Source organism: Podarcis erhardii (assembly GCF_964252035.2).
Source record: "Podarcis erhardii genome assembly, chromosome: 5".
Taxonomy (NCBI): domain Eukaryota; kingdom Metazoa; phylum Chordata; class Lepidosauria; order Squamata; family Lacertidae; genus Podarcis; species Podarcis erhardii.
In genome coordinates, this window is record NC_138509.1 from 16900200 (window position 1) to 16924043 (window position 23844).

General features: G+C 41.4%; 1 protein-coding gene and 1 long non-coding RNA gene across 2 annotated transcripts in view; one reads left to right on the forward strand and one right to left on the reverse strand.

Moving 5' to 3' along the window:
• Positions 1-23844, forward strand: part of LRMDA (leucine rich melanocyte differentiation associated) — a 734468-nt gene that overhangs the window by 292168 nt on the left and 418456 nt on the right.
• LOC309343174 lies at positions 2299-22160 on the reverse strand. Its single transcript, XR_014157151.1, has 4 exons — positions 22062-22160; positions 9448-9490; positions 6926-9063; positions 2299-5356 (listed from the first exon to the last, which is right to left on the reverse strand). It is a non-coding gene; the product is annotated as an uncharacterized lncRNA (long non-coding RNA).

Genomic DNA, 23844 nt, shown 5'->3' on the forward strand with positions numbered 1-23844 from the left:
TGGAATCCTTCTGAGTCCACCAATGCTTGAAGTGTAGGAGCCAGCCTCGCTACCTTTTATGCTGCGCCCTTAGCAACTTTAGAAGGCTATCAGATGGCATGAGTTGGTTGTCCCTTGGGGACAAGGAAGATGGGGCTTGTGGATTTCATTTATATTTTCATTTTATTTCATGTATTTATACCCCACTTTTAGGAAGTCTTAACAAGGCAGCTTACAAAAAAGTAAACTAATCAATGATAGTAAAAACAATAAAATACATAATGAAAGAAAGCCAGTCAGCACACACAGATTTGTAAATTGTATTGCCTGTCTCCCCATCTCAGCTCCAAATAATTCAAGTACAAGGATCCACTAATTTGTGCTAAATTGATAAAGAATGCAAATGCAGGACCTGCTAAAATTTAGGGTACAACTGACCTGCGCTAAATGATATTGAGTGTGTACCCTTCACAGTGCTCCATGATTTGCATTACACTAAACCCTGATACAGTCATACCTTGGGATGAATATGCTTCGGATTAGGCAAATTCAGGTTGCGCTCTGAGGAGACCTGGAAGTAACGGAGCGCATTACTTCTGGGTTTCGCCGTGCGCACATGCGCAGACCATCAAAATGGCATCATGTGCAGAAGCGCCGAAACGTGCCCCACGCATGCGCAGATGCGCAGACACGGGTTATGTTCGCTTCGGGATGCGAACAGGGCTCCGGAACGGATCCTGTTCACATCCCGAGGTACCACTGTACTGAGTGTAATGCTTGAGGGACAGCGAGTTTTTGTAAAAAATGGTATCATCAAACTCCTTCACTCAGTGCAATTAACCAAAGAGCATTTTCAGATATAAAAGATTTGGCTGCAATTTTGCTTTATCCACCCCACCCCAGCAGTTGCTTTCCCCCCAAGTTTAGAGGGATGCCTGCTTGGTTTCATCATGGCGTCTTTTGTTTGTGGGGGGGGGGGGAGGAAGAGAGAAAGAAAGTGGGAGATACTCATGCATATTCTGTTGTGCATATAGAATATGCCATGTGGCCCTTTGAATTGAGGTCATCTCTAGTAGGATAGCTTTATAATTCCAGTCTATTCCTTCCTTACAGGTGTCCTTTAAGGGAGCGCTTTAAGAAGTTGTACTCAATTTAACTTAAGACATAAGTAATTCTTCCAATTCAGAGCAATGGCTCAGAACCTTGGTAAATGTTCGTCGTGCTAAGAAATTATCTTAGTTTCCTTCCCAAATGTTATTTTATGTATTACTGTAATGGCCTTGTTCTCTTAGATATGGTCGAATGGCTATATCAACCAGGCTCATTTTTATGCTGTCTCTTGGTTTCTTCAGTTTGCCATTCAGGCATCAAAGCATGTACCTTTATCTAATTTTCCTGGAATCTTTCTCTATCTCCCCCCCCCCCCAGGTGTAGTTCCTACATTTAAACCTAGTACAACATACCACTTAAGGGGAGTAATATTGGGCCCTGTCAGAGGTACATGGAAGGGGACATGTCTGGTTTCATTTGCTGTTTTTTTCTTATGTAGATCTACTTGTGTCTGTGGGCCCACCCTTCTCCACTTTGTACTTCTGATAAAGTTCATGCCAGAATACTTTTGTTGTTAGTCTTCAATGAAACTTCACTGCTTTTGTTTTTTTTCAGAGGATAAAGCAATTTAATTCCACAAAACCCTTAAAACCCTCACTCACTCACTATTATAAATTCCTGTATATATTCCTGTATATATAACCACACATATTAAATGAAAATATTTTAAAAAACATGTATTTTGAAAATGTATAGTACAATGTACATACAAAGCACGGTATTTCAGAGAGTGCACTGTACCAGAATATAAATGGTATTGCTTATAAATTAACAGCAAAGGGCATTCTTCAGTGTGAAATACCTAAAGAGGAGGAAAATGTTTTCACTTTCCCAGTTCATGATGAATGTTAAGCCCAAACCATGGCTTAGTACGAATGAGGAAATGTGCAGGTTCCTTGACAGAAGATTGTAGCCACTTTGCTGCTCCTCTGGGCTTACTGCCACCACACTACTTTGAGCTAAGCCATGGTTTGGCTTAGCATTATGTCTGAATCAGGGCTCATGGCTTTTATCCCCCAAACAAACAACAATTGGAAAGTCGGAGGACAAACATTGGCTACTCTCAGGATTCTTCTGGCAGTTAGTTACAATGGATGCACATATTTACAAGCTAGGTTTTATAAACTGTTTTTTACAATAAGAATAGCATAAAGTGGCATACAAAGATTTAAAACTATACATGAAACAATATAGAAGGGGAAATGAAGTATAATATGTGAATTGAGCCCATATTTACTAATTCAATCTTTGCATGATTACTTGGCTGCATTCAAGACAGTGAGCTTTCTTCAGGGTAGTCATGCATAGGATGATAATGAAAATCAGCACATAATACGTTTATTATATTATTTATATATTATTTTTCTTAAGTCAAAGCCCAGCCCAAGTGGTTTATACATAGAGTGAAAACAACTAAACATTTGCACCACATGAATACAAGCAGCCCCTGTTTACACATGTTCAATATGTGTGCGGCCATGTATAGGCGCATTGCGCCGAACCCAGAAGTGACATGGAAATGTCATAAAGATGTCACTGAAACGTCACTAAAAGGGCAGAAGGGGGCGGGATGGGGTGTTTCCAGGCTTTTTCAATGGGTTTCAATTATATGCAATTTCACTGACGCGTGTGGTGCGTCAGAATGTAACCCCTGCGTAAACGGAGCCTGCCTGTACAAAAAATGCAGCCCTTTTACAGTAAATTTTCAGAATCCCTAAAAATGAGGAAGAGAAGCTGAAACCGTAATTCTAAGATGTTGCATATAGATATTTATGATTTTAAGTAGCTTGGGTTTTTGACTTGGGCTGTAAATTTTCAGGCATTCATTTTGATGATGTGGGCATTAAACTAGCAAAATGTCACATTAACTTATCTGAGCGCTGATTCTTTATTCAGTCAGTTCTTGTGAGGGGGGGTGGGAAGGAAACAGGCTTCATTTATATTGGTAGTCCCCCCCCCAAAAAACTTAAATTACACTGAAGCATTTGGGGAGGATGACATGTGTGCATCTTTGTCATATCTTTTATCATCACTACCATTTCTCCATCTAATACAACTTGTGACAAACGCGAACGTTAATTACAGTTAACAAAGCAATGCGATGTGAAGTGTTCATATATTTTTTTAAAGGAAAGAGCCAACCCAATCAGTGAGATTTCATCTTACGCTGAGCTTCCAGTCAAAGTTCAGAAGTCAGAAATCAAGTACCATCAGTTATCAAATTATGTTAATGATTCTAATGAAAGCTTCTGGTATTTTGCTCAACACTGTGTTACTATTATGGTTACTAATAGGACAAGAAAAGCTGATAGCCGTGAATAAATTAAAACTGACTGCTAGTGTTCTTTTTTCATATTTGACAATCTGTTTAGTTACTGAGAGTTTTCATGTAGGGCTCGTGTTAGGGTACAGAGTGTATATTTTAATCATATTAGCACACATAAAAAACTACTTTCACATATTATTAAGGCTGTGGGATGCAAACCATCAGAATAAAATAAAATCAATGTGAAAGGCCAACACATACCCGACAGTTGTGCCTGGGTTCTGACTGGGGATTGGGCAGCCAGTGCCATAGAGATTCCAGGTCACTGTACAGAGCTCATTATTGCATGAATGCCTCCCCCATCCAGTGCGAGAAAAGCCCTAGAATTTTCCATTAGAGAAAAGAGATGTGGCGTGAGGGAGAAGCTAACTATGGGGAGATGGTGCCAGCTTTCCTAACGCTCCAGAAAATTTGCATGCACACACAGACTGCAGGAAGTTGCAACAACTTTCTGCTATCCTAACCTATATCACGCCAGCCCCATCACTTGCAATTTTATTTCTATTTTTACCTTTACCAATGTTACATTATTTCATTACTTTTACCTAATGATAAATATACAGTGCAGTCTTTGTTAAGTAGTTTAGCAAGCATCTTAAGTTGCAAATGCTGCTGGACTTTGTCAAATGAACACAGCTATTTTTGCCAGTTCACATCTCTTGGAGTAAATGGAGTTCCTTCCAAACACTAATACTGGTTTGTAAATTATCTTGCCGCATCTTGGATCATTTTTGCACCCTGTCTTAACATTTCTTGAATAATTTTTGGCACTGTCTTTCCAGCTTTATGTAACAATTTACCAGGAAGCCCATTTAATGAATATGGGCTGAGGGCTCCTTAAGGTCGAAAAGGGCCAAAACTAGGTGTAAAACCAGACTGGAGTGGATTCAAATAATAGTCTCATTCAGAAAACTCTGGAGCTGATACGCAGGCACACCATATTGAATACAGGTTGATAGGTCTTAATATTGCCAGGGTCAATGGTAGATTTATTTAACAAGGGCTTCACCACAGCCCCTTCAGAACTTTGGGGCCCATTCCTCCCTAAGGACAGCATTGACTACTACTCAGAAACAAAGACTATGGCATGCCAAAATTTGCCATTTTAAGCAGCCCATATGGACAAGAGTCAGCTATGCACATGAATGTAGAAAGAGCCCTATGCTCAGCCCAGAATTCTTTTCTCACAGTGGCCAACCAGATGGCTGTGGGAAGCCCACAAGCAAGACATGAGCACAACAGCCCTCCCTATTACTGTTCTCCATCAGCTGGTATTAAGAGGTAGAACCATCCAGAGGGGAAACCATCAGTAGTCACTGATAGGCCTATCCTCCATGAATTCGTCTAAAGCCATCAAAGTCAGTGACCATCACTGCCAATTGTGATAGCAAATTCCATAGTTTGTGTTGTATGAAGGACTTCCTTTGATTTGTCCAGAATATCTCATCACTGAATGACCATTGTATGTGTTATGCACACAATATATTATGGAGCATTATAAGTCTGCCTTATGTCCGCAAGGCCAACAATCCAAAAGTGTCTTGACTAGACAGAGCGACTGTATCCTCTATCTCTGAACTTGTTTCAAAAGTGGAATCCAAGTTAGAATGCATACAAGTGATTTTATCTTCATGCACTTGTCTTCAGAACAGTCATAGTCAGCCACTGATGGTTCTATCATTTCCCTGCCATTGTCTAATTGTAGAAGGCCTTTCATCACCTGGAAGAGCGCCATTTGTTGATATTGAGCAGACTGCTATAGGACTAATGGTTTTGATTAGTTTTGTTCCTTAAAATGGTTGGGATTCCTAGAATTCTGTATCTGTGAGAAGTCTATTCCTCTTGTGGATAAGACAAAACATTTTATGACTGTGGGTTTTTGTATGTGACATCTTCCTTGCCAGATGCAGGAACAGAGTGGCCAGTTCATAGATCAACATGCTGTGAAAATGATATAGAAAAGGAAAATTTAAAAAAAACACCACCTGATTACTGAAGCGCAAGATGTATAATTAATGTAACACTAGATACTAAGACTGCGTTCAGTAAGAGAGACTTCAGCACTTCTTGATCCATTTTATTTCTGCCACACCAGGGGCTAAAAAAAGTAAAAAAGTAAATGCGTCAGTAAGGGATTTGACAGTGTGTTACGACAGTCATCAATCCTTGTGAGCCTTTTGGCCATAAATAAGCTTCATACCGCGCCACACTAAAGAGGACAGTTTCTCTTCTGCAGGACATTGAAAATGTCGCAGCTAGGGAATTGTTTGTCCCTGTCGCCACGACAACGCCACCATCACTTATCATTTACTTTCACACCAAGTTTTTCCCCCCTTTTCTTTTCTAAAAAAATCCCCACACTGAGGTCTTTGTAGCGATAAAACCAAGTCAACATCGGCCCAAATTTTCAAAGCCGTTATTCTAATTACAATGAGGAGCTATAGATTGATGAGCTTAGTTTTTCGCAAGGACTGGTGGCAGTTAATTCCTGTGACCTGTGTGGCTCCAGTAGTCTCTTTTCGAGATGGAGTCTTGGAAGTTCGATTATTAGTGACATCTTGTAAGTGAGAAGAAGCTTATCTCTCCAGAGAGTGTTGATAACTTGAGACAAGGTTTAACTAGCAAGCAGCGAGACAGTGTATGGCAAATAAATAAATAAATAAAGCCCTGAATTCCTGATTTTGCTGCAAGAGCACAGTAATGAGGAAATACCAACCACCACAATTTCACAAGTTGTAAACTCACTGGTAGCTTTCAGTTGTGAATTCTGGAGAAGCCTCTTTCACTCTGCTTTATCTGATAATGTGTGAAAATATTAGTCCTGCTGCTTCTCAGGCCTGAACAGCCAGTGCTCAGGGCCAGAAGCATTTGAATACATACAGGTTTAGAGACTTGTGAGAAATAAATGAGAATTGGTAGAATTTTGTTTCAACCTATGGGAGTGGTAATGGGAAACATTGCTTGCACCATCCATTTTCTCTCTGTGTTTTAAACGTACATTTTGTCTCTTTTGTTTGTGTGGAAACGGGAACATCTATGAGTTGCATGAGTGCAGCAATTTGAAAAAAGAGATGCTGTGGTGACCATTTGTGAAAACTGGTTTTCGCCCTATGCTCTGTGATTCTATGAGAACTCTACATTTTAGTTAGTCCTATGGCGCTGTGGGTTAAACCACGGAGCCTAGGACTTGCCGATCAGAAGGTCAGCGGTTCGAATCCCCATGACGGGGTGAGCTCCCGTTGTTCAGTCCCTGCTCCTGCCCACCTAGCAGTTCAAAAGCACGCCAAGTGCAAGTAGATAAATAGGTACTACTCCGGCGGGAAGGTAAACGGCGTTTCCGTGCGCTGCTCTGGTTCGCCAGAAGCGGCTTAGTCATGCTGGCCACATGACCTTGAAGCTGTACGCTGGCTCCCTTGGCCAATAAAGCAACATGAGCGCCGCAACCCCAGAGTCAGCCATGACTGGACCTAATGGTCAGGGGTCCTTTTACCTTTACCTATGCATGCTTACCTGAGAATGAAAATGCAGCAGGCTTTTCTATTATGGCAAATGGGGCACAGTCCCACCAGCTTCCGTCTGCTCTCAGCCAGCCTGCACCTGCCTGCCTACGTACTGACAATCAGGCCAGGGGGTCACCCTGCCTGTCAGCTTTACCTTCCTTAGCCTTAGTTTTGCTCTTGTAGAACTCAGCAGGGAGGACAACGGGGAGAAAATTATAATTAGTTGGCTCTGCCTGTCATTAGCTCTGGCTTCATCTACTGTTGGCCTCCCTGGTTTTCACCCCACCAATTCTAATGGGCACCAGCCCAGGGGATAGGGTTGCCACTGTATTTCCATCAAAATAAACTGTGGGTTTGCTTTTAACTATTATTTTGTGTCATGTGTGTCCAGTAGTGTTTCTCGTGCTGCTGGAAGGCCCTTTGACGGTCCACCAGAGGCTTCTGTCAGCAGAACAGATGGATAATTTCGAGTGCCATCTATTCTCTCTCTCACCTGCAGCTCTTCTGAAGAGTCTACCAAGTCATTAAAGAAGATTTTGGGGGTCTGCACAGGGGGAAATCAGCAAAAATTATCCCCTCCCCATACTGCTGACAGAATCCTCGACTGGGTCAAATATCTTATGACAGCACAAAGTATAATGTTAGATTCCTTTCCCTTCCCTTCCTTCCAATAATGATTTTTTGTGTAGACAAGTGTCTTACCTAAATATATTAGGTACAGTGGTACCTCGGGTTACATATGCTTCAGGTTACAGACTCCGCTAACCCAGAAATAGTACCTCAGGTTAAGAACTTTGCTTCAGGATGAGAACAGAAATCGTGCTCCGGCGGCACAGCAGCAGCAGGAGGCCCCATTAGCTAAAGTGGTGCTTCAAGTTAACAACAGTTTCAGGTTAAGAACGGACCTCCAGAACGAATTAAGTACTTAGCCCGAGGTACGACTGTATATTAAAGTAGCATTGGAGTCCTGTGTCCCACCCCATGTGTTTTCATGCAATAAATGTTGGTCTACTCTACAGTGGACACATGTAGTTTGTTCCTTGCTGAATTTCACTGCAAAGTTGCTATCTTCTTAAAGTTCAATCTATAGAACTCGAATTTTGTAACTGGTAGAGCTGTTAAATACATTTTTCCTATCTCTTTTTTAAGCCTCTCCTTGTTAATTAGAAGTGTACATATTGGGAAATTAACTATGAAATACTAAAAATGATAAATTATTCCATACTTGAAAGTATAAATTAAAGGTTTAGTGTATATAAAATTTGTCATGTTTAATTGCAAGTTCAATTAAAATTCAGGATAATGATGATTTATACAGGTTTCTGTGTAATTTGATATTCATTAGCTTAGCCAGACACATGCTGATATTAGCTCGTTAATTATGTTTCCTTTTGTTGAAAGCAGCCTTGTGAAAGCAATCTGCTCAAAGTTTTCCAAACTCATTCTGCTAAATGAATATTTAGCAGCTGTTCGTGTTATTGAGATGGTCACTGCGGCTTCATTTCACTCATACATGGCATCAATCATACCTACTGTATGACAACAAGGTTTTCTCATTACAAACCCATTTATGAAGGTTATGGGTGACGTTAACAAGTTATTGCATGGCAGTATAACACAACTTTACAGTAATGTAGTTTACATTTAGTTTCTTCAAATAGCTTATGGTCCAAATGTTGGGAAATTGTAAGAACACACTGGCAAAAATTACTCATATACAAATTATTGTAATTGGCAGTTGTAGTACTGGGGTTGATTGATTGATTGATTGATTATGGTTTTTGAACACCGAATTATGGATACCTAAGAGCTGCCTTTTCATCTCCCAACCCCACCCCCGAAAAAAAACTAAGTGTTCACAGCAAGGATATCTATGAAGCTGTTCTTGATGGTTACTTTTGAAACTTTCCCCTTTGAAAGTCTCTGTGTTTCTGAGCATCTTTTAGAAATGGTTGGCTTGATCTGGTCCTACAGTATGCCTGATCAGAGGGATCTTACCTGGTGCTCCCCAGCTTTCTCCTACCTAGTACTCCCCAGATGTTGTTGGATCGCAACTTCCATCATCCCTTATCAATGGCCGTGTTGGCTGGGGGAAGACTGTTGGAGAAGATGGTCCTAGGAGATAATAATGCCTCCCTGGCTTCTGCCCTTGGGATACATGTATGAGTAAGAATCAATATGTTATAGGGAATGGGAACCCTGTGTATTTTTCTCATATATCTGTCTTCCACTTGGTCAAGGGATATGTGATGACGTATGGGATCCTTCCATGAATGGGAACTGTGCCCATAGTAGGATTGGATCGATCCCAGCATGTTTGATTTAATAACTGCTTTTTGTGTTGGGACCACAACTCCCAGCAACTCCAGGATTGATTATGGATGGTATTTGTGACACTGAACAAGGCACTTCCAGTTGCGCCCTTACTGTTAAGGGGATAGAACTTCATTAAAAATGCTGCTTCTCCCTCACAACTGTTTCGTTCATCAAATTAGAGCTTTTAGTTCATTTGTTGAATAGGAAAGTACTTACCTTTTAAGAGTATTGTTTTTCTGTGGCTTCATTCAATTCGCCACTGTTTAAGCAGAAAAAAGTTAATTCATATTAACAAGTCAGTACTGGGAAAACAGTTAGCAAGTTAAGTATCTGGGCCATGTAGTCATAATATTTCTGCTTGAACAGCTAGGGTTCTGTTGGAAATGGCCTGTCGGGCAAAGTGTATTTGAAGAGTTTTGCTCATAAGCTCTGCTTCTCTTGATTAAGCAGTGCTGTCCCTTTTCTGTAGCTTTTCCTTTTCTATCGCTCTTTCACTCAGCAGCTCTTTGAAGTTAGCAGTTATTCTGATCTGTCTTGAGTACTAATTTTTAAGAAATCGAGATAACCATGTAAGTCCCCCTTCAAAGCTACCTCCCTCCCTTGCAATGTACATTATTACTGATGCCAACCTTCTTCTACTGCTACCACTACAGTTTTATTCCACGGTAGGCTTCTAAGTGGTTTACAAGTGGTTTACAAGTGTAACTATCAGTTAACAAAGCATTAAAATATAAACATCCATTACATCTATATGAAACCTTTGGGAGCTGTCTTCAGTGGAGTCGCAATGGGGGGGGCGGTGCGCCCCGGGTGCCATGTCTGGGTGAGTGACAAGAAGGCACCCCATGGGGGCTGCGGTGGCACGAGCAGCCATCGTGCCGCCGCAGCTGCATGTGGAGGATCCCAGTGCCAGCAGTAAACTGCTATGTGCAGCACATGTGCGGCATCACACACATGCACTGTACGTAGTGATGCCGCATGTGCACTGCACATAGCAGTTTGCTGCTGGCACTGCTCGAGCACTGTATGGATGGCGGGGATCCCTCTGTCGCCACTACAGCCGCATGTAGAGGATCCTCCGTTCGCGGCTGTAGCAGTGATGGAGGCATCCCACCGCTGTCCGTACGACGCTGGAGCAGCGCCACCGGCAAACCACTATGTACAGCGTATGTGCGGCGTCACTATGTATGGTGCATGCGTCGCACATAGTGATGCCGCACATGTGACCTATGTAGCGACGCCCTGCCCCAGGTGTCACAACGCCTTCGTTCGCCCCTGGCTGTCATCAGGAGATTTGGAGTGAAGTGTCATCAGTATGCAGATGACACCCAGCTTGATCTCTCTGTTCCATCTGAATCTGGAGAGGCAAGGCATTTGAGGTGTTAGACCAGTGCTAGGAGGTGAGGTTTGGCTGGATGTGGGGCAATAAATTGAGGCAAAATCCTGAAAAGGCAGAGGTGTTATGTATCCTGGGTTCTCACATCTGGGAGGTAGGGAGACAGCCTGTCCTGAATGCTGTTGCAGGTCCTCAGCTTTGGAGTGTTCTTGAATTCAACACTGTCACAGGAGACAAGATCTTAGAACTGATTTAGTGGCTAATAGGCAGCCAATCCCGGGAGTGATATGTGCCCAGTAAGGGGCATCACTCACCACTCAGGTGACAGGATTTTGCACCAGCCGCAATCTCTGGACCAGCTATAATAAAAACACCACATAGAGCACATTGTAGTAGTAAAAATGTGGTTAATAGTGCATGTGTCTAAGGTACCCCTCTACAGGAAGGGACACAGTTGACACATCAAATGAAACTGGTGACATGCACTCTTTGCCAGGGAGGCCACTTGACCAGTATACCTTCTGCAACCCTATTTAGAAAACATATTTAGAAACAGCAAATCTTGCCTCAATTATTCATGCTTTAGTTACATCCAGACTAATTCACTCTAGGTGGGGCTGCATTTGAAGATGGTTCATTAATTATAACACACAGCAAGAGCATACATGAAGCTTTTCTAGGTGCAAAAAACAACACCCGTGCAAAGAATTGCTTGTTGAACAAAAGCTCATCTTTTTGTGATACAACACAGAGTAATAGTTTTAAAATTATTTATAGAATGAAATCCCAACCCTGTTGAAAAATACTATCATTGCCTGCAATTCCCATTAGTTTCCCTAGACTTAAAGAACAAAGATTTGGCAGTATTTCAGTGACAGAATGCTATATATAATTTGTCAGGGGACTTGTTGACCTTATGTAAATTTGCCTCTTTGAGAAGGTTTTGTTATTATGATCGCAGTTGCTAGAGCAGTTGTGTAAACTTAGCAACAGTTGATATGTTACTGTCAAGTTTCATGAGCTAAGTTGCCCTCAAAGGTAGAATCAGCTCTTTGCAAAGTTCACACCTATAATTCAGAAATATTATTTATGAAGAAAGACCACATTCTGGAACAAGCAGAAGGCTTCTGATTCTGTCCTTTGGGGCAGCAATGACTTGGCCAGAGTACTCCATGCTTTTGAAGACAACTTGGCAACTTCAACTGGTCCAAAATGCAGCAGTCAGTTAGCTGGGATTCAATTTAGAACACATGTAAATATATATATATATTACTCCTATTTTAAAATAGCTGCACTGGTTGGCAGTTCATATCTGGGCCTAATTCAAAGTGCTCACATTAGTTGTAGAGTCCTAAATAACTTAGGCCCCATGCAAGTAAAGTGACTTCCCAGCTGTTCTCTGCTAATTTCCTTTTAGTTCCCTCCTTTGGAAAGGCTGTAATCTGTAATGAACTAGTCAAGGGCCAATAAACTGAAACTCAGTCCAAACAAAAATGGGGTTCTGTGGGTAGGTGGTTGTGAAGAGAGAGACAGTGTTCCAACGTGTTAGTCCTGCAAAGAATCAGATTCAGAGCCTGCAGTTATTCCTAGATCCGCCTTTGTTATTGTAGGCCCAGGTAGCTTCTGTGGTATCATAGGCTCCTATGCCATCTGGGACCTTTGCTGACTAGTGATAACCTAGGCAGAGTTATTGATGCTATGGTAGCAACTGGGATTGACTAATATAATGCATAGTGCATGGGCATACCTTTGAAGACGGTTCAAAAACAGCTGTTAGAGAGTTACACTTACTCTCTGCTGTGAAGAACAAAGTCTTCCATCCGGGCTTCTATTTCTTGGCCAGTCTGTATGCCAAGCCTGGGCACCTGACATGTGTGTGTATGTCTGCAGTTATGGTATGGAACTGTGCAAAGTATCAGGCATTGAAAGGTAAACTTTAACACTGGGACCATTTTAATACCTAACCCTAATAATCTTTACAGGACTGAAATTTGTTTTCATGCTCACTGTTTTTGATTCCCGTTTCAGATTTGCAAGATAGAAATATACAAAAGAAAAAGAAAGAAAAGGGGTGCCCTTGTTTCTTTATCTGCCACAACATTGCCTCTGAGCCGATTTCTCTGTCTGTCCATCCTGATGGCATGCAAAAAGCAGGATTAATCCTTTCCTTGTTACTAAATTGTGTCTGTGTGAAATTTTTCTGAGCTTAGTATGAATGATATTCCTCAAGAGGAAATTTATTCTTGTAAGGATTTCCTTAGTCCACCAAGAGAGACTCTTCCTGGCATTAGGGGAGCAAGATGTAGGCCGAGTGGAAATGCACCAAACTGATTTAATAGAAAAAGGTAATTCCTATTCAAACTGTATGGTCCCTTATTCATTTCTTCGGATTATCATCAAATTTATGTCACCAGCAAAAGGAGCTTTATTGAGTTTCACAGATATATTCCTTTTGCTTTCATTGTCATTAGTTGGCACACTGACATTTTCATATGTGTCTCAGCTAATGCCTCAAAATTACTCCATCTACAAATGTAACAATTGAACAGATAATTTTAATAAGATTCAGCTTGACTTCAGACTGCACTCCTTCCTTTTCTTTATAGAATGCAAATTGTAACCTGTTTTTAAAGCCGTGCAATGCAGTGAACTTTAATGGGATTTGACAACATCATATTAAGCACAACAACTACGCATAATGTACCGAAAAATTGGACGTGAAATTGGAAACATAGCTGAGAACAAAGTAAATTTACATGGTTTGGTAGTTTGAATGTCTGATATCATATTCTCTCATGCAAGCTCCATAAAAAGCAAGGGATTTAACAATGGATATCAGCGGAAAGTGCTTTTAAAGTTAAAGCTGATGGATGGCTTGTCAAAAAAAATAATTGCATTGGTTGGAAAGTCGGGATGCGTGCTGAGGGGGAGAGAACAGGATATACAGAGAGGATGATGGGAAGTGACAGTGGTCTGTCAAGAAGCAGTGGCTGCCCAGAGAAGTGTGAAGCCAGAGCTATAAGGTGGCAGAGTAGAACAGGCTGTCAGAGCGGGAAAGTGGCTTTAATACCCTGAAAAGCAAAGGAATCCGCCTGTCAGCCTTGCTCAGCCGTGCTGAAAGAGGAAAGGAACATGGCATAAAGTTAGAGACATTAAACGGGGAACGGGGGGCAGGGAGAGACCACAGAAAGCAAAAAGGGAAAGGGTGGGGGAGAAGAAAGCTGATGATTTTATTTGTATAGACAAATGACGAGGTTTTTTTTTTTTTTGTAAGAAGCTCACTTTTGGCCACATCAGAGTGTTTTGCAATAGTGGGGTGTTGCGAATAATGTGGGCACTGGAAGACGGAATGTCTGCAAAAATGAAACAGTTCATTAAAGGTCTGTAGAAAATGGGGAGGGGTTGTTTCCCCTTGTGTGCCTGTTTCTGGCACATTTAAGCACACCACTCTGTCCTGTGACCTTCCATTTACTTCCATTGTGTGCAGCTGTACTGTGAATTGCAGCTATGGGCGTATTACCAGACCAATTGAGTGTGCTTCCTTTTCTTTTTTTGCTGTGAGCCTGAGGCAGGTTTTGCATGTTAACCAAAATCTTTAAGGTTTCTGGAGTTGTTTTTTTTCTCTCTCTGTGGCTATATCAGCTTTCAGCCTACAATTCTAATTAATAAATGTTAACTTTAAGAACAAGGAAACTCGTTGTGTTGTTTGGGCAAGCTATGCTTTCCTCTTAGCCACACCCTGTTCTCTCTCACACATGTTCCTGTAGTTTATGGTAGTGTTGTGGCAATCAGTAATTATCACCATCATCACAGCTAAACATCAGCAAAATCCCTGTGCTCATGGAATGGACAAATGAAGGTATGGAGTGGAGATCAGGGTCGTGATTGCTAGTCCTGTCCTCCAAAGGTCCAAGGTCCCCTTTGCCCAGGATTGGTTTGTTCCCTTCATTTTTGTGGGGGTGGGAGTCTTTGTAAAACACCTTCAAAGTGTTGTTGAAGGGCAGTATATTAATCTTTAAAATAAATGAATAAACCTGTGTTCAAATAGGACCTTGCAATACGGAAGGGGCGGCAGTAGGTCCAGTAGGTATTATTTCATGCATCTTATGTATACAGCTTTTAATCTGAAATAAATAGAATCCAAGAGCATGTTTTGCAGGAAAACAATAATGGTTTTCACAACCTGTAGGTGATATTTTTAAGATACGGGGAGGTAACCTGTGGGGACAGATTCAGGGTTATAGGGAGAGGAGAGGGAGTGAAATACAGTCCTCCATCCCTACTTGACATCTGTGGGAAATCGAATCTGGTGAAATCTGGGCTGGATTAAGAATGGTTATGGGCATTTAACAAACCTTGGCTATGGCTCACAGTAAGGAGAGAGCTTAACCACAAGTCTCCATTTGGGTGACACACTAAGCCAAATCTTGGCTTAGCTTAGTTTAGCTTAGCTCAGCATAGCAGGGCAGGGCAGCAAACTGGGCTGTTGACCATATAATAAATATTCATGGGGAGGGATTGTCCATGTGCTTTAATAGCAATAGCAATAGTAATAATATATTGTCTCACAATAAAATAATAATCTATTAGCCGTTGAGAATTAGATTAAGCTGGGGGCAGGAGATCGTGTACAATAACTAAGTTTAGCACTCCATGCATCATTTGGACAAAGCCACCACCTTATATTATTTTTTGCAAGTACGAATACCTTGCATAAAAAGAGATAATGTTACAATGCAACGTCCTTATCTTACAATGTGCTGAAAAAGTCATACGGTTCATTATTCTCCATTGAAGGGTTAAAATAAATAAATTTTAGAAACCCTTGAAAGCAGTGCTTTTGCTGTGGATAGTATATAACAAAGTCTTAAAGGTCTGTAGTCTTTTAGAGCTTATAGTGTAATTTTGTATATAAGGGGCATACTGGCTTCCATTGCACTTTCACAAACACAGTCTCCCTCTCCCTCTCTCTCCTTCCCTCCCTCCTCTTCAAACTTACTGTTCTTTTAAGGCAAATGAGACCTAAGGATAGAAGGGCAGTGAAAAATGTAAAACTGGCCAAGATGGATGGCAAAATGCACCATGCATAAATAAATTACGGGGGGGGGGGGGAGATGAACAATGATTGTGTGGTTGAAGACCTGGCTGAATACGTGTGTCAGGTGCTGATTGGAAGAATGATAAATGGAGTGACCTAACAAAGGATTGACTTCTCCAAAAGACAGGCCCTTTTAATGGATGGAAAGGGAGGAAGCCTCATTTAGAAGGGAAAGGCTGTTTGCTGTGCAGATATGACAAAGGGGAAGTCGACAACCATTGATTTACGTTCGGGAATGACAGTTGAAAAATTCAACAATAATCATGACAAATGAGAAGCGATGCAGTCAGAGGGGGAAAAAATGCCAATACGTTAAGCCTGAGAAGAAATGCCAAGGTCACAGGGAAAGGTTTCCAAACTTCTGCTTTTGACAATCCTAATGGAAATATTGGAAAGATGGGATGCAGGTTAAAAGGTACGGTTTGGAGTGAAGGATTGGAAAGGACATGAGTTAGTGCTGGTTCTTTCAAAAGCAGCTACTGAACATTTGTTGCACCTAGTCCTGAGAAAGGTTTTCTTCATGTCTCCTACTTTTTCTCTTGTGGAAATGTTAAAATGAAATAATAGGTGAAATCTAGGCTGGAAAATACAAATCTGAGTTCTTGCCAATGACTTCAATGGGTGTGGAAATGCCCTATTTACTATGTATGTGTTTATAAAATACATTGCCTTATTGGATTTTTTTTTTAAAGCCACTAATCTAACAGGAATGCTGAGGTGTTTCTGTAAATATGTTTTCGCTGTGACTATTGACAGAATAAAATGAGTGTGTGAATTCTGCCCCAGCTGCTAAATTCTAAAAATGCCTTTTAAAAAGAAATATGAAGACACTGGAAATGAGGCTGCAAGTTTGTTTGGGGGAAACTATTGTGTTAGAAAATCAGTGTATTCGTTTGGAAGTTCTCCATTATTTTAACATGCGCTTGTGCTTATGCATGCAGTACTTGAGCAAGCTGTTATAAATAATTAGAGAAGCATCATCTTTCACTGACATTTCTGTATTTGCAGTAAGCATATCCAAGCAATGTTTGTAAAATAACCGTCCTTTATAAAAGAAATGAATGGGTATTTTTACTTCACTGTGGAGCATATTAAATGGCACAAAAATCTTTATTAAGCAATTTTAAAATAAGATGTGCTGGAGGGAAATATTTCATATGGCCTTGATTTGTCTTCTGTGGCCACTGGAGTAATGATCTGTGTGAGTCTGTGCTCACATGAGGAATGGCAGAAATAGAAGGGGGGGTGGCAAAGAGCACAGTCTGAGGCCCACAAATATAAGGAGACAAAGCAATGATTAACAATGATGTGCTACCATTCTCCTATTTCCCCACCCCAGTTGGGGGAAGACCTAGTCATTTGGATGATGGTACTGGAATGCATCATTAGCACACGCGTGACAATGTTTCTCTTTAAATCAGTAATAGTACGTGATGTTTCAAAAATAATTATAATGGCACCCCAATCTTAAATAGTCCACAAGTTGGAAGCAATTAATTGTGAATTGATGTTAGCTCCCCTGTGTGCTATACATGGTGTATACCTCTTTGTTTTTACAACAACTGTCTGAAGTAGGTTCCAGTGAGGCTGTTCCAGGGAATGGAGATTTTAACCCAGGATTTCATTGTCCAAAACTCTTTTCTACTGTACTCCACTGACTGATCGAAGGCATTAACAAAGGACATTCACTTATTAACTAGTCATCATGCAGTACCTAAATACAGTGGTACCTCGGGTTACATACACTTCAGGTTACATACGCTTCAGGTTACAGACTCCGCTAACTCAGAAATAGTACCTCAGGTTAAGAACTTTGCTTCAGGATGAGAACAGAAATCGTGCTCCGGCGGCGCAGCAGCAGCAGGAGGCCGCATTAGCTAAAGTGGTTAAGAACAGTTTCAGGTTAAGTACGGACCTCCAGAACAAATTAAGTACTTAACCCGAGGTACCACTGTACAATGAAGCACTGCCAAGTCTCAGTCATTGTCATGTAGGTGCTAGGTGCTGTACAACACAGAACTGCTTATTGTTTCCTGAGAGGGTTTAAAATCTAGAACCCCCAACCAGGCAATCTTAATTCCAGTGGTGGAGGAACAGGCACACAGCCTTCCCCCTTTTTTTTTTTTCAAATCTCACAGCAGCTGTGAAATCACCTTGGGCAATTGACTGTCATTTAGCTAGATCCCCATCCCTCCAGCCACTGTATGGGCAAAGAACAGGGTGAGTCTTTTAAAAAAGGCCCCGTGGAACATGTGTACTCTGTATCCATAGGGCCTCTTTTAAAGGACTCACCGTTTAGTGCCAGCCTACCTTACAGGGTAATTAAGGCTTATTGAAGTGATGGAAGTTACAACACCTGATGTAAGTGCTAAGTCGAGGTGGCTAACTTGTTGTCTTCCAGATGCTGGACTGCAACTCTGATTAGCCCCAGCCAGCATGACCAATGGTCAGAGATTATGGGAGCTGACATCCAACAATATCTGGAGAGGCACAGATTAGCCACCCCTGTGCTGATTTATTACTAATAATGCAGTCTTATGTACCCACTTAACTGAAAGACACTCACATTTGAATAGGCATACATAGGATTGCACTCTTAAATTAAATAAATAGAAAATATGGGGCTTTAAAAATGAAGTATTAACAGATTAGAATGAATAACCTGCTGCAAAGTGGCCAATTGTGATAAACAATTGTGTTGGTATTTGTTGTTTTTTAATTGAATAGATTGTCTCTTAAATAGTTAAACTTCCTTATGCCAGTTGAGATATCGTATAGCCAGTAGTAATTCCTGCTTAACGTGTAGTAAAACAGATTAAAGGTAAAAATGGGGTGGTGGTGGAATCTGAGCTATAGCATTGCCAAAAGATATCTAGGATTCATCAGCTGAGATACCTTTTTAACTTTAGAAATTGAGCAAAAAACAAGGTTATAAATGACTAGGGCCAGTTATTTGAGATAATCTGAGATCTATAATAGTTTCTTACAATGCCTCGTACACTTGAGGTTTGCAAAGCCAACCCATAGGAAACTAGCCTCTTTAGATTAAACATTTTCTAATCAGCTTTATCACTCATATCTGAATTTATCTTATTTGAGGAAAATGCCAATATATTAGCAGGCATATATGATACACAAGGTGACCCTACTAACTTAATGACATAATACATTATCCTTAATGAAGTCAATATCTTGTCTTTTAGCTGTCTGTCTATTGGGGCGATTAATTGCAGTGTCATTAAAGTTAGCTCTCTTTTCATTTGAGCTTGACAAGTCGCATAAAACTAATGTTCTTAGTTATCAGCCAGTGGAATAGGTTGGAGGATGGAGGAAATTGTAGGACAAATAAGGGGGTACTGCAACAGCTAACCTGAAGGAATTTTTCCAGTGACTGTTTTCACAAGCCGTGACTGCAGCCAGCAAAGCAGCAAAATGAGAGGCAGGCTTAATAACACAGTCAAAAAGGCTTTTTTAACCTCCAGTCCAAAGGCTTTCTTTCTCTCTCTCTCTCTTGGCTTTCTGTGTATTAAGCCCAAATTAGGTCATAACGAACTGTGAAGTATCAAAAGTCATTGCATTATTATGGTTTCAGGGCTTGGGGGGGCGTGGGGAATTTCCTGGAACGGCCTCATGAGGAAAGTTTAAATGAGATTACCTATCCTAAACAGGTGCAATAAAGAATATAAAACATGCATCTTTCGTTCTGCTCTTTGAAGTATCTTGTGTAAGCATGTGTAGGTGTAAGAAGGAAAGAAGTGAGAAATAAAATCCCCCCTCCAACCTTTAGAAGACTAATTTTGCATGAAATACAGTGTTCAAATAGCAACAATAAATATTAGTCATAGCTGATGGTAGGGATGTAGCAAGGGGTATTCCAGGGCTGGCTGAGTAAACAGAGTCACTCCCTGCCTTCCCCCCACCTCTGAAACTACAAGACAGGACAGCTGTAATTTACAGTGTGTTATCTTTGTCTATAGCAGCAAGATGATATGAAGTAAATCAAGGTACGAGTAATGAAAGACTGGAAATTTATTCCTTGGAGCACACTTTAAAGTGTAGTGTCTGTTATAGTGCCACTGCCTGAAGATCCCGAAATGAGAGTTGGATGAAGGGCAATAAAGAAGCATAGCGGCTCATGTTAATGTTGTTTGTCTGAGGTTAGTAATTGGGTTCCACTGATGAGTTGGGTGAAGACAAAGTGAGGATCCTAGCAAGTATTGTAAATCTTACATTGTTGGAACAAGAAGCAATCCTAACAGATATTGATCCTTCCCTGTGCCTAGAGGCGAGGGAAGAAAGCAGTGTGTGCTGCTGAGCCAGTGTTGTTTTCAATAGGACCAATTACCTTAGCGAGACTGGGGACTCTGCATGGAGTCATGCCAGGCTTGCAAATTGTGAACGATCAATTACTAGACACGTTTAGATGCATTTCCATACTGCCCCCCCCATCATAGCAAGTTAGCTTCCTGTATTAATTTATTCAATTTTAATCCTCAAAACATTTATCAAATCCCCCAATTGTTCCGTTCTTAAAATATTCCAGTTCAGCGAAAGTAAATCTCTTATGCTGGTGTGTTCAGAAATGAAGTAGAAGGGGGTGGAGAATACAAAACAATATTTTGTTTAACATGACTTCACTAATGTTAAGCCACAGATTCCCCATTTTCCTGGTCTATACCAACCATTTATTTATATTTATATTTTATAGGCAGATAACACACAGACACACCTCATGCAATCCTAAGACAATTCAGTAGTGAATGTGCCATGTTTGTCCTTATCAGTTTCTATTTATTCTCTGCATCTTAATGATTTAATTTTGTTTAACTGACCCTTGGGGGGGGGGGCAGGGAATAAGTAATCGGGATTTGCAACACACCAGTGTCCAGACTGACAGTTCTCCTTGAGACCAAAGAGCTGTGTGTGTTTCTGTACTGTGCAGACATATAGGAAGCATATAAAAATGGATGCTAGGCTTCTATTTATTTATTTACCATATTTATTTATTTACCATATTTATTTATTTATTTACCATTTCATGAAACACTTCCTATACAGCGTCCTGAAGTGATTTAACAATAAAAGCACCACATTTTTTAAAAATAAAAAATAAAAAAAACCCCTCCAGTATAGATTGAGATAAAAATCTCCACTTAAGAGGCTTGTTGGAAAAGATTTTCAACAGGCACCAAAAAGATAACAGAGATGGTTCCTGCATGATATGTTACTAACTTCGCCAAACCTTTATTAGGCATTACAAATATAGGCCATCATAAAGCATCCATATATGAAAATTTAAAATATATATGAATAAACAGCCATGTAAAATATGTAATAACGAGGATTTCCATTGGAGTTTCTAACCGCTAAATAGTGTGCCTTACATGTAACAGAGGGACGCGGGTGGCGCTGTGGGTTAAACCACAGAGTCTAGGACTTGCTGATCAGAAGGTCGGTGGTTCGAATCCCTGCGACGGGGTGAGCTCCCGTTGCTTGGTCCCTGCTCCTGCCAACCTAGCAGTTTGAAAGCACGTCAAAGTGCAAGTAGATAAATAGGTACCGCTCCGGCGGGAAGGTAAATGGCATTTCCGTGTGCTGCTCTGGTTTGCCAGAAGCAGCTTAGTCATGCTGGCCACATGACCCGGAAGCTGTATGCTGGCTCCCTCGGCCAATAAAGCGAGATGAGCGCCGCAACCCCAGAGTCAGTCATGACTGGACCTAATGGTCAGGGGTCCATTTACCCTTTTACATGTAACAGGAGGGAGTTCCAAAGTGTTGGTGCCGCCACACTAAAGGCATAGCATAGTATTCAGCTAAGTTTTACTCAGAGTAGACATGTTGAAATTAATGGGTCTGACGTAGTCGTGTTCATTAATTTCAGTGGGTCTATTCTGAGTAAAGAGTTGGCTGAATAACACCCACAGTTCCTACCTCATACAGAATGGACCTCCTGGAGGTGGCATCCGCAGGAGGCTCTTTGCTGGAGAGCTCAGTGACTGGTTGTGTATATATCGGTTGAGACAATCTCTTAGACAGCGCTTTTTTCTGGTGGTACACACCGCTATGCAATACCAGCACCTTTCTTCCCCCCCCAAAAAAAATTGACGCCTGGCACCCCCTTCCTAAAGCCAAGGGGGGTAGGGAGGCAGCTGCCCCCATTCAAGTAAATCAATAAAAATACTTAACTGAGGTTCTGCCTCCCCGCAACATGAAGCCTGCATATCTGCTTCTCCAGGGGGAGTACAACCCTGCCAAAAGCTAGCAATTGGCCAGTCATCCACACCAAACTTTAATTTCCATTAGCTAATCTCCTCTACACATCTCACCTTCAGTTGCCCCAACTTCCTCTGCCTTCCCAGTGCTGTGCATTTGCACCAGAAAAAGTTGATATCATACCTTTGGGGGATATTTTTTCCCAGCTCTAGCACTCTGGTTTGTGTATCTGATAGTGGGAAATCCTTCCTTCCTTCCTTCCTTCCTTCCTTCCTTCCTTCCTTCCTTCCTTCCTTCCTTCCTTCCAATATATTCTGAGGCCCTTTCCTGTTAAGCCCCTTGGCCACACATGCTCATTGGTGTGAGCACTGGGGTTGAGAATTCAGGTAGCTTTCCTTATAAACTCAAATGGTTTCCCTGGTCCCCTGTCACAATGGACACAAACATTCTGGATGACCTCATAAAGACATCTCCAGGTGACCTGACTGTTTTCTAGGCACCTCCCTTTCTTGGGGCCCCTCCAGACTGGTGTCTGGTGTCGCATTGCCATTGTATTTTGTGCCGTGTTCTTCGCACAATATAGTACCTTAATGGTGGATTTATTCAGCTTTATTATTTGTTTTGCATGCTTCCCCAATACTTCCACGTTATTGCTATCTGTGACAGGCCCAGATAGTATTGAAAGAAGGATTGTGTGAGACCAGACTAAATAAGTTGGTTTTGATTGATTAATTTGTATACCACCCTTCATCTGTAGATCGTAGGGCGGTTCACAACATAAAAATACAATATAAAAACACTAAAGGTAAAGGTAAAGGGACCCCTGACAAGAACAAAGAAGCATACAAACCAATAACCACCCCCTTCCCCACCCCCTCCCACAAACACATTTAAAAAGTGGTATAATGTGTTAGTTTTTAATTTTTATCAAAGACAATTATGGTTCTCTTCTGGCAGCAGACCCACTGGCGTGTTTTTGGGAGAAATCTTTAAGCAGTGTATATAACATACGATACAATATCAAAAAAATTATAACAATTATACACAACTAATTATATGTTTGGGTACGTTTGCTAATTTAGCAGACATCAAGAACATTACAGTGGTACACCTGGTTACAAACTTAATTCGTTCCAGAGGTCCGTTCTTAACCTGAAACCATTCTTAACCTGAGCTACCACTTTAGCTAATGGGGCCTCCTGCTGCCATGCCACTGCCCCGCAATTTCTGTTCTCATCCTGAGGTAAAGTTCTTAACCCGAGGTACTACTTCCAGGTTAGCGGAGTCTGTAACCCAAAGTGTTTGTAACTCGAGGTGTTTTTAAACCAAGGTACCACTGAGTCATGGCCTAATGTTAATAGGCAGGGAGTACCAAGGGGCCGGGTGGTGCTGTGAGTTAAACCACAGAGCCTAGGACTTGCCGATCAGAAGGTTGGCAGTTCGAATCCCCACAATGGGGTGAGCTCCCGTTGTTCAGTCCCAGCTCCTGCCAACCTAGCAGTTCGAAAGCACAAAGTGCAAGTAGATAAATAGGAAGGTAAACCTAGGAGGAAGGTAAACGGCGTTTCCGTGTGCTGCTCTGGTTCGCCAGAAGCGGCTTAGTCATGCTGGCCACATGACCCGGAAGCTTTCTGCGGACAAACGCTGGCTCCCTCGGCCAATAAAGCGAGATGAGCGCCGCAACCCCAGAGTTGGTCATGACTGGACCTAATGGTCAGGGGTCCCTTTACCTTTTTACCAAGTCATAGGTGCTGCCACACTAAGATGGACACCTCACAGATGTGGAACTGCAGATGGCAGCATTTGAGCTGGTACTTATGGGGAAAGGAAATTCTTCAAGTAACCTTTTGGGAACCCTGAAGAGGGGCCAGCATGACAGTACATGCAAAAGTGATCTATACGGAGGTGCAGGTTCACAAAGCGGTGTTTCTGTACATTCCTTGGTGGCTTATGAGCATCCTATGTG